Source organism: Gymnoscopelus braueri (genome assembly GCF_963280865.1).
Source record: "Gymnoscopelus braueri genome assembly, chromosome: 17".
Classification (NCBI taxonomy): Eukaryota; Metazoa; Chordata; class Actinopteri; order Myctophiformes; family Myctophidae; genus Gymnoscopelus; species Gymnoscopelus braueri.
Window position 1 is genome coordinate 32877771 of NC_137617.1, and position 11079 is coordinate 32888849.

The following is an 11079-nucleotide window of genomic DNA, read 5'->3' on the forward strand; positions in this document are numbered from 1 at the left end:
TAAACTTTGCTCTAAAGGTCTCGGTGACCCAGACATTCAGTCATTGTTGTTTATTTAGTTGGATCGGACAGCCACCCCAGCTGCGGCTCTTTCATATCTGCAACCAAGAGGCGCTTTTGATTTTTGGAATGGAAAGTCTGACCTGGTAATCTTCAAAGACTAACCCAAGGAACTGAACCGTCTTGGTCACTGATTTATACATTCAGATTCAACACATAGTAACATACAGTACACAGAATGAAATACATGCATGGCTGCCTGCATGCAGTGTTGCCAGATTCTGTGAGAGAAACAAGCAACCAGGTCTAGGAAAACCAGCCCAAAATAAGCGACTATGGGCCACATGAGCACTTTAACATATACATCAGCTATTTGAGAATAGCCGATCTACAAGCTCACAACGCGTCGCGATGCGACGCGTTGTGAGCTTGTAGATCGTGTGCTGCCGCTCTCTACCTCCCGAGCCACTGCCGCCCGTACACGCGAGCGCGCACACGCACTCCACACACACACACACACACACACACACGCACTCCACACACACACACACACACACACACACACACACACACACACACACACACACACACACACACACACACACACACACACACACACACACACACACACACACACACACACACACACACACACACACGTGTTTTGCTAACCCTGTGAACTTGGGACAATTAAGAGGGCAAATAGCCTTCACTTCTATCTTATGCTGCAATAATAATAACTTCAAAAGTTAATTTTGTTTTGCTGTCCACACCAGTTTAATAAATAAAAGGTTAATAACAGTTAATTTATCGCTCCGGAGGACAAAGCTAATTCCAAGTTGCCAAAGTAAGTATTATCTTAGATGAGGTGTCAATTTTATTATCCAATTTGAATGGGCATATTATTACAGTGAGTCTACATTACACTGCAGCAACCCAGCTCTATAATGGAGTTCGTGGAGGAGATTCATGCATACCAACTAGTTTGACAAACATTATTTGCACTCCACTGGCGCCACTCTGTGGCAGCTTTGTGTAAGAGCAGTGCAGAAAGCAGAGTGCAGAATGTCATAGTCAGGCCAATTACTGGATTTTTATGAAATAGTAATACTGTATTACCCATACTCAAGTCAGAATGTGTCATACATTTAAATGGTACATCATAGTTTTCATATAATACTATCAGAATCAACATTGTCTCTGTCCAGCATAGATATAGCCTACTGAAGAGGTAACCATACATATCAATCAGGGCAGGGGCATCATTCCAGACAAAATTCTGGGGAGGCAAAATTAAAAGGTGTGAATGATGGTCTTTCCACAGAAAAATAAAAGTAAATAGTGATGCAATTTTCAGCAATTATGGATATTATGGATGGTGGATATAATAAAACTTCTCTAAAGCAGTTTCTTTGAGTAGCTCAGTAATCTCTAGGCCTATATTTATTTATAGACTTTCATGTCAATTATTTGTACTGTTATGGTTATTGAAAATTATTATTCACTCACTTCCACACTGCAGACACTCTTTTTGGGCGGTGTAGCCACCCCTATAAGTGGGGTGGGACACCTCATTAGTATTAGTTTCCTGCACTGTGATTGGCCCACTTTCCTGTACTGTGATTGGCTGACTCTATTGGCTGACTCTATTCAGCACTGTGATTGGCTAGCGAGACACATGACATTAATAACCAATAAATATGATTATGCACTTTTTTGGAAGTGAGCTTCCATCACTATGATGACCACTGTGATGACCACACCGCCCACTTCACACTGGGTGTGATTTTTTTGTTGTTGTTGAGCAAAATCATGAGCAAAATGTAATTCACAAAATTCACATATAACATTACTGTAATCCTTAAATCTGTACTCTTTCAAATTACGGTCGGCTACACAACTGTAAACAATGATATTATTGGAATCTTAAAACATATACCTTACTGTACTGCTCGAAAATTCCTGTAACATATTTCTCACTCACAGCACTCACAGTAAAATGCAATTTATTTTTGAGGAAAGCAAACCATGCTTATTTATGGCAGTTTGGTTCTGAGTGCCAAAGCCAAAAAAAATGCTTAGGAGCTGAGATACAGGCTTTTTCAGTAAGAAGTTAAACAAGAAGTGAATGGAGCAGCAAATCTTCAAATCATCATATCTTGGGTTCTGAACTTTTTTTAACAAAAAAAAACGTCATGTGGCGCTCAGGGCGCTACAGGCCATGACGTCTTAGACGTCATGTGGTACTGATAAGCAATTAGCCAAAAAAGTGCAGACTTTCACATTGTGAGCTTGTAGATCGGCTGAGCTTGTAGATCGGCTATTTTCAAATGGACGAAATGTATACAGGGCGGAATTGGTTGATGTATGTTTTGTAGTATTAATCTAAATCTACAAAGTAACTAAGTTTTCAAATAATTGCAGTGGAGTAAATTACCTCTGAGATGTAGTGGAGTAGAAGTAAAAGCACTGAAAACTGGAAATACTCCAGTAAAGTAAAAAAAATAAAAACTCAAATTTGTACTTAAGTACAGTACTTGAGTATACGTATGTACTCGGTTACTTTATACCACTGTATAAAAATGCAGCCCGGGTGTCTATGGGCCAGTTCACCAGTTGCATTGTGGGTGATCACAAGTGGACATCTCTTAATACAGATGTAAATGCTCTCAAAGAGGACAACAATCACCTCTTTGTTTGAACTGCTCAAAGCTATGGGTTCATGATGAGTCAGGATATAAACATGACATGACATTACAGTCATTTAGCAGTTAAACATACAGCAAAGAGAAGATGTCACTGTATGTCTCACTTAACCACTTTGGTGGTTAGTACGTGTTAAAGAGATTTTCTATCAATTATATTATGTTGTTCTGAGGGAATTTGGGTTGTTCTGAGGGAATTTGGAGCAATCATGTGCAAAAGTTTCTATAGAGAAATGAATAACAAGAGGACGTAGAGAGAGACTATCACACATGAGGACATGGATAGAGTTGTTGATTGTACATGTAAATGGCAACAGGACATGTAGAATGGATAGCAGTGTCCTTTACAGAAAAATAAATTTGTAGTTTGGGGTTGTGTTTATAGTAACTACAGTCATCATATTGCACACACCACCCAATGACTTTGAATGGTCATTATAACAAGATAAAGATAATACATGTTTGAAAACGAAATTATTAAATAGTATAATGTTTATTGCACTAACTGCTGGCACCGCCAGTTACCAACTTTCTGTGATTTTATCATTATTACCTTGAAGCGTCTTCATACAAGTAAAAAGGAGGGGGAGGGAAATCAAGAAAGCTTTATTTCTCACGCATTTAGTACAATACGTGAAATATTGATGGGACATGTTTAGCAAAAACAGTGATAACACAACGTAAGTTAAACTACTACTATTATATATAAGGAAACAATAGCCAATAAGTAAAGTTACAAAAGCAGGTATGCTAAACCTATATAAGACAGGAATGGTATCTATAGCAGCAATCAGGAATATACAATAAATCAGAAGGCATACATATATAAAGCAATTTGTACTAACTGGCTTCAACACCTTACCTGTGCTTTTCTTATCATTACATTGAAAACTACATGCACTACAATGTGTGTTAACACATGATTAAATAGTGGTCTTCAAGAGACGCAGAAACCTTAGTTTTTTTTGCGTCCTACAACACCATATTGGCACTTTGGCTACCACTGTGTGCGGCCACCGTCTTGTCTCTCGAAGACCACTATTTCGTTTATTCTGCCGTGGGCCACCCCTACAAGGACTTTGGTGTGAGTAGCATTCGCGTGCACAGTGTTAACACACTAGTGTCCATAGCTCCAATCGGAACCTCTCCCTCCGCTGTATAGCTCCGAGGTGAGGTTCCACATTCGGTGCAGTTTCAGCAGGACATTTTCGAATATTTTCCACTTTACATGTTTCTTACCCCTTTCTGCACCTCGTATCCAAAAAGGAAAGGTTTTCTGAAATGCTCTCAGATGTTTTAACTTCTAGCGCGCAATAAAATCTATCCAACGAGTTGAAAAAAGCGTTTAAATAGCTGTTGTGTTTTTAAGACATACCCGGAAGTTGCGCCCGCAGAGATAACATTACTGATTCCCCTACTGGTCAAATGTTGAATTGCATCTTCTAATGCATAATATTATGGAACCGGCTGAGGAGAGAAGCTATTTAAACGCTTTTTTCAACTCGTTGGATATATTTTATTGCGCGCTAGAAGTTAAAACATCTGAGAGCATTTCAGAAAACCTTTACTTTTTGGATACGATGAGCAGAAAGGGGTAAGAAACATGTAAAGTGGAAAATATTCGAAAATGTCCTGCTCAAACGACACCGGGCCACGTAGGACCTCATCTCGGAGCTACATAGCGGAGGGAGAGGTTCTAAATGGGGCTATAGTGTCCAAACATCTATAACGGCAATGCTAATATATATGTAATAGGTTCATAACAGCTCAGCACACTTGATAAACAACTGCTTAAAAGAACAACAATGGGTCATCATGTTGCATGTTTCTGATCTTTTCTAATGAAGCGCTTGTCACACTGTACACAATATTTTTTCATTGATGTGTGCGTGCATGACCTTTTAGACTGCTTAACTGAGTAAAATTCATTCCACATTGACCAAATTAGTATTTCTCTCCAGTGTGAATTCTCTGGTGTTTTTTAAGGTTGGACATCGTAGAGAAGTGTTGTCCACACTGATCACACCCATAAGGTTTCTCTCCAGTGTGAATTCTCTGGTGTGTTTTAAGGTTGGACATTGTAGAGAAGTGTTGTCCACACTGATCACACCCATAAGGTTTCTCTCCAATGTGAATTCTCTGGTGTGTTTTAACGTTGGACATCACAGAGAAACGTTGTCCACACTGATCACATCCATAAGGTTTCTCTCCAGTGTGCATTCTCTGGTGCATTTTAAGGTTGGACATTTGAGAGAAGTGTTGTCCACACTGATCACATCCATAGGATTTCTCTCCTGTGTGAATTCTCTGGTGTCTTTTAAGGTTGGCCATCTCAGAGAAACGTTGTCCACACTGATCACATCCATAAGGTTTCTCTCCAGTGTGAATTCTCTGGTGTTTTTTAAGGGTGGACATCACAGAGAAGTGTTGTCCACACTGGTCACACCCATAAGGTTTGTCTCCTGTGTGAATTCTCTGGTGTCTTTTAAGGTTGGGCATTTTAGAGAAGTGTTGTCCACACTGATCACATCCATAGGGTTTCTCTCCTGTGTGAATTCTCTGGTGTGTTTTAAGGTCGGTCAATCGAGAGAAGTGTTGTCCACACTGATCACATCCATAGGGTTTCTCTCCAGTGTGAATTCTCTGATGTGTTTTAAGGTTGGACATTTGAGAGAATTGTTGTCCACACTGATCACATCCATAGGGTTTCTCTCCAGTGTGAATTCTCTGGTGTGTTTTAAGGTGGGACATTCGAGAGAAGTGTCGTCCACACTGATCACACCCATAGGGTTTCTCTCCAGTGTGAATTCTCTGGTGTGTTTTAAGGTCGGTCAATCGAGAGAAGTGTTGTCCACACTGATCACATCCATAGGGTTTCTCTCCAGTGTGAATTCTCTGGTGTGTTTTAAGGTCGGTCAATTGAGAGAAGTGTTGTCCACACTGATCACATCCATAAGGTTTCTCTCCAGTGTGAATTCTCTGGTGTCTTTTAAGGTTGGGCATTTGAGAGAAGTGTTGTCCACACTGATCACATCCATAAGGTTTCTCTCCTGTGTGAATTCTCTGGTGTGTTTTAAGGTCGGTCAATTGAGAGAAGTGTTGTCCACACTGATCACATCCATAGGGTTTCTCTCCAGTATGAATTCTCTGGTGTCTTTTAAGGACGGTCATTGAAGAGAAGTGATGTCCACACTGATCACATCCATAAGGTTTCTCTCCAGTGTGAATTCTCTGGTGTCTTTTAAGGACCTTCATTGAAGAGAAGTGATGTCCACACTGATCACATCCATAAGGTTTCTCTCCAGTGTGAATTCTCTGGTGTGTTTTAAGGACGGTCATTGAAGAGAAGTGATGTCCACACTGATCACATCCATAAGGTTTCTCTCCAGTGTGAATTCTCTGATGTATTTTAAGATTGGATGTGTAACTGAAGTGTTGTCCACACTGATCACAGCCATGTCGTTTTGGTTTAGCCAAGCTTCTTTGTTCATTCACTGCCGGTAGCACAGGGAAGCCAGACTGATTATTCAACACTGGATTGCAGAAAGACAAAGGAAATATGGTTGAGAGGTGGGAATAGAGTACAAATATACAACTTAAATACATTAAGCAGTTCCCTAGAAAATAGGAAGTTAACCATCAGCCAACCATGGTGATATACAACAAAGGAGACAAAGCAGCAATAAAGAATAAAAAGCAAAGCTACCGTTCAAATTAAAATGAAAAACAAAGTAGATTGAGACATGTAGTGAGAGTGTTTAACCCTTTAAGACCGGGAACACATCTGTGTCATTTTAAGATTTCTTTGGCTATATAAAAATGGCAGATCTACAAGCTCATAGCGCGGCTCCGAGTGCCATGCTATGAGCTTGTAGATCTGCTATTCGTTTATTTTGTATCGTGAAAATGTGTGCAAATCTTTAGTTTGAATAAATATATATACTTTTTTAAATCGAAAGTTTTTAACTAAAATCTTTGCTCCTGGGGATTTTACAAATGTCTTCTTTTTTATTTATTTATTTTTTTACTTATGTTGCTATATTATCAATGGTGTTCAAACTTTTTTCATGTCAAGGACCCCCAAAATAATATGTATTTGACCACGGACCCCCTCCCATCTAAAAACATTTTGTTCCAGGGACCCCCAGAAGCAAAGATTTGAGTTAAAAATTTATATAAAAGATTTGCACAAATTTTCAGGATTTTTCTATTCAAAAATAGCAGATCTACAAGCTCATAGCACGGCACTCGTGCCACGCTATGAGCTTGTATATCTGCTATTTTTGAATAGCAGATATTTTACAAATGTCTTTTCTTTATCCAAATGTTTTTTTGTATTTTTTTTTTTTACTGATGTTACATATTATCAATGGTTTTCAAACTTTTTTCATGTCAAGGACCCCCCAAAATAATATGTATTTGACCACGGACCCCCTCCCATCTAAAAATATTTTGTTCCAGGGACCCCCAGAAGCAAAGATTTGAGTTAAAAATATATACAAAAGATTTGCACAAATTTTCAGGATTTTTCTATTCAAAAATAGCAGATCTACAAGCTCGGTGCCGCGCTATGAGCTTGTATATCTGCTATTTTTGAATAGCCTAAAGAAATCTTAAAATGACACACATGCATGCCCTTCCCGGCCTTAAAGGGTTAATTTAAAACTTGAAAACTAAAGTAATAAAACATTTGTGCGACAGAGCAGGGGAAAAGTAGAGAGGAGGTAGAGAAAGTAACATACCATTTGCTTTGGGTCCCTCCTGTTCAGCAGAACTGTCCCTGGTTGGCTTGAGAGAGTTCATCTTCCACTGAATTCTGGAGTCCACAGTCAGATCTGATCAGAAATGATTGATATCCTGGAATCAGATTAAGTACATTAGAATGTCACAAAACTGTGCAATGTCTTAACATTTATTGTAACCTTAGCTATAATTTTTTTGGGGCATTCTCATATGTTAAAGCTGCAATGCATATCTTATTTTAATGAATAAAATGTCATGTTAACCAGGCTGTATAGTAGCTGCTAGGGCTGTCACGATTATGAATTTCTGGAGACGATTAATTGTCATACAAATAATTGCGATTTTTTTTCTTTCTTCATTATATGCCACTATCATAGTATAAACTTTAATAATTCACAACATTTCATCCTCCATGATGACACAAACTAGTTATCCTTGCCTAGCACATCCAAACAAGACGAGGTAAAGAAAGCAACTCTCATGCTGCTGTCACTGTTGCCAAATGTATTTTATTATAAGCGACTTTGGGCTTCTTTTACTGTAAAGTAGCCTGTAAATATTGGGGGTCCTTTGCATGAACATCTTATAGAATCACTGCTCTAAAACAGCATTAGACAATAAAGTTTTACTGAGCTGCCCTAGTTGCTTATTTTGGGCTTATTTGTATAGACCTGGTTGCTTGTTTTCGCAATATCTGGCAACACTGGCTGCTAGTTCAGAGCGTTGTTTTCTACTTTAGGCGCGCAATGCCCAATATAAAGCAGACCAGTGATATAGCTCACTCTCACGAAAGAACAATCTCTCCATGAAGACATTTTAATCTTTCACGATTTATTATTATTACTATTGGCCCCCTCGATCCTCACCATGACCTGGTGTTGTTGTACTAGCATGCTAAGCTAAACTAAGCTGTGGTAACACTTTGCGACGGAAAACCTAACTTTGCACTACACCGAAATGAAAAGTAACATAGTAACTTGCCGGGCGGGTGTTACATCGAAATTGGTTCCCCGTCAGTCTTTTCGGTTGCATATAAAACAAAGCCATTAAAGTAGTTTAACTCACGATACAAGTCGTCCCCCTTCTGATCCGACAACTTTAATGATTCATGTAATTAATAAATAACCCTAGTAAGTAACCTAAACTTACCTAAAACAATTAACTTCTTTCTGCTTCAGTGCAACTTCTCCGTCTCTTTGTGTGTGTGTGTGTGTGTGTGTGTGTGTGTGTGTGTAAGCGCGAGCTGCATGCTGGGAAGTCAGATCTGTATTGCCTCCCAAGTCAAAAGCTACACTGAAGTGGAGCTTGCACATCTAATAATAATGTTTGTAAAATAATAATTAACACCGTTAAATCAGCCCACTTTCGCCGCCATAGTGAGTGAGTAGATCGACAACTGCCACAAGTGTAGAGTAGTGTAGTAGCCTAGTCTGTAGTCCTGTGTTTGTTGTCCAGCAAGTAGACGGTGTACATATTATCTCTCTCTAACTTGTCTGTGCTCTAATTTAGCAATGGTACGACAGGAGTTCATGGAGGAGATTCATGCATACCAACTAGTCTGACAAACATTATTTGCACTCCACTGGCGCCACTCTTTGGCAGCTTTGTGTAAGAGCAGTGCGGAATGCAGAGTGCAGAATGTCCTAGTCAGGCTAATTCCTGGATTTTTTAATGAAATAGTAATACTGTCAGTGGTGGAAAAAGTACTCAAATTCTTTACTTAAGTAAAAGTACCAATACTGCAATATAAAAATACTCTGTTACAAGTAAAAGTCCAGAATTCAAAATTTACTTGAGTAAAAGTACAAAAGTATTGGCATCAAAATGTACTTAAAGTATCAAAAGTAAAAGGACTAAATATTTGAAAATAGCAGCTCTACAAGCTCACAACGTGCGACGCGTTGTGAGCTTGTAGATCGGCTATTTTCAAATAGCCTATGTATAAAATAGGGCTAAAGGGGTAAATGTATGTTTTATAATATAATAATTTATATCTGAAAAGTAACTAGTAACTAAAGTTGTCAAATAATTGTAGTGGAGTAAAAGTACTGTATTTGCCTCTGAGATGTAGTGGAGTAGAAGTAAAAGTATTGGAAATTGGAAATACTCAAATAAAGTACAAATACCTCAAAATTGGACTTAAGTACAGTACTTAAGTAAATGTACTCAGTTACTTTCCACCACTGTGAAATAGTAATACTGTATTACCCATACTCAAGTCTGAATGTGTCATACATTTAAATGTTACATCATAGTTTTCATATAATACTATCAGAGTCAACATTGTCTCTGTGCAGCACAGATATAACCTACTGAAGAGGTAACCATACATATCAATCAGGGCAGGGGCATCATTCCAGACAAAATTCTGGGGAGGCAAAATTAAAAGGTGTGAATGATGGTCTTTCCACAGAAAAATAAAAGTAAATAGTGATGCAATTTTCAGCAATTATGGATATTATGGATGGTGGATTATATTAAAACTTCTCTAAAGCGGTTTCTTTGTGTAGCTCAGTAATCTCTAGGACTATATTTATTTATAGATTTTCATGTCAATTATTTGTACTGTTATGGTTATTAAAATTATTATTCACTCACTTCCACACTGCAGACACTCTTTTTGGGCGGTGTAGCCCGCCCCTATAAGTGGGGTTGGGACACCTCATTAGTATTAGTTTCCTGCACTGTGATTGGCCCACTTTCCTGTACTGTGATTGGCTGACTCTATTCAGCACAGTGATTGGCTAGCGAGACACATGATGACATTAATTACTGTAATCCTTAAATCTGTACTCTTTCAAATTACGGTCGGCTACACAACTGTAAACAATGATATTATTGGAATCTTAAAGCATATACCTTACTGTACTGCTCGAAAATTCCTGTAACATATTTCTCACCTGCACTTGACAGTAAAATGCAATTTATTTTTGAGGAAAGCAAACCATGCTTATTTATGGAAGTTTGGTTCTGAGTGCCATAGCCAAAATTAATTGTAAAAAAAAAAGTGCTTAGGAGCCGAGATGCAGCCTTTTTCAGTAAGAAGTTAAACAAGAAGTGAATGGAGCAGCAAATCTTCAAATCATCATATGTTGGGTTCTGAACCTTTAAAAAAAAAAAAGGAAAAAAGTTTTTTTTTTATTTTTTTTTATGACGTCTTAGACGTCATGTGGCGCTCAGGGCGCTACAGGCCATGACGTCTTAGACGTCATGTGGTACTGATAAGCAATTAGCCAAAACAGAACATGTGACTTTTAAAGTGCAGACTTTCACATTGTGAGCTTGTAGATCGGCTGAGCTTGTAGATCGGCTATTTTCAACTGAACGAAATGTATATAGGGCGGAATTGGTTGATGTATGTTTTGTAGTAATAATCAAACTACAAAGTAAGGGCGCGCTCCCACCAAGAGTTGGCTGGCCGCTGTTTGCAGAATCTGCCAATGCTTTGTCAATGCAAATGCGTTGATTCACGCAAGAGCAGATTTTTCCGCTTGTCGCGCAGACCTTGCGTTTATCTGCTCTCCGCGACTAAGCATAAAACTGCTGGAGGCAGGCGCTGATTTTCTCCCTCTGTCCAATCGGGTGAGTCGAAGGCGGACCGTCCCAAGACTCAGGAAGCACAAGGCAGCAAG

The 11079-nt window shown here is 38.8% G+C and overlaps 1 long non-coding RNA gene across 1 annotated transcript; it reads right to left on the minus strand.

Annotated features, from left to right (window-relative positions):
- Positions 1–5707: 5707 nt before the first annotated feature.
- LOC308103992 lies at positions 5708–8676 on the minus strand. Its single transcript, XR_013934785.1, has 3 exons — positions 8597–8676; positions 7447–7561; positions 5708–6237 (listed from the first exon to the last, which is right to left on the minus strand). It is a non-coding gene; the product is annotated as an uncharacterized lncRNA (long non-coding RNA).
- Positions 8677–11079: the final 2403 nt, after the last annotated feature.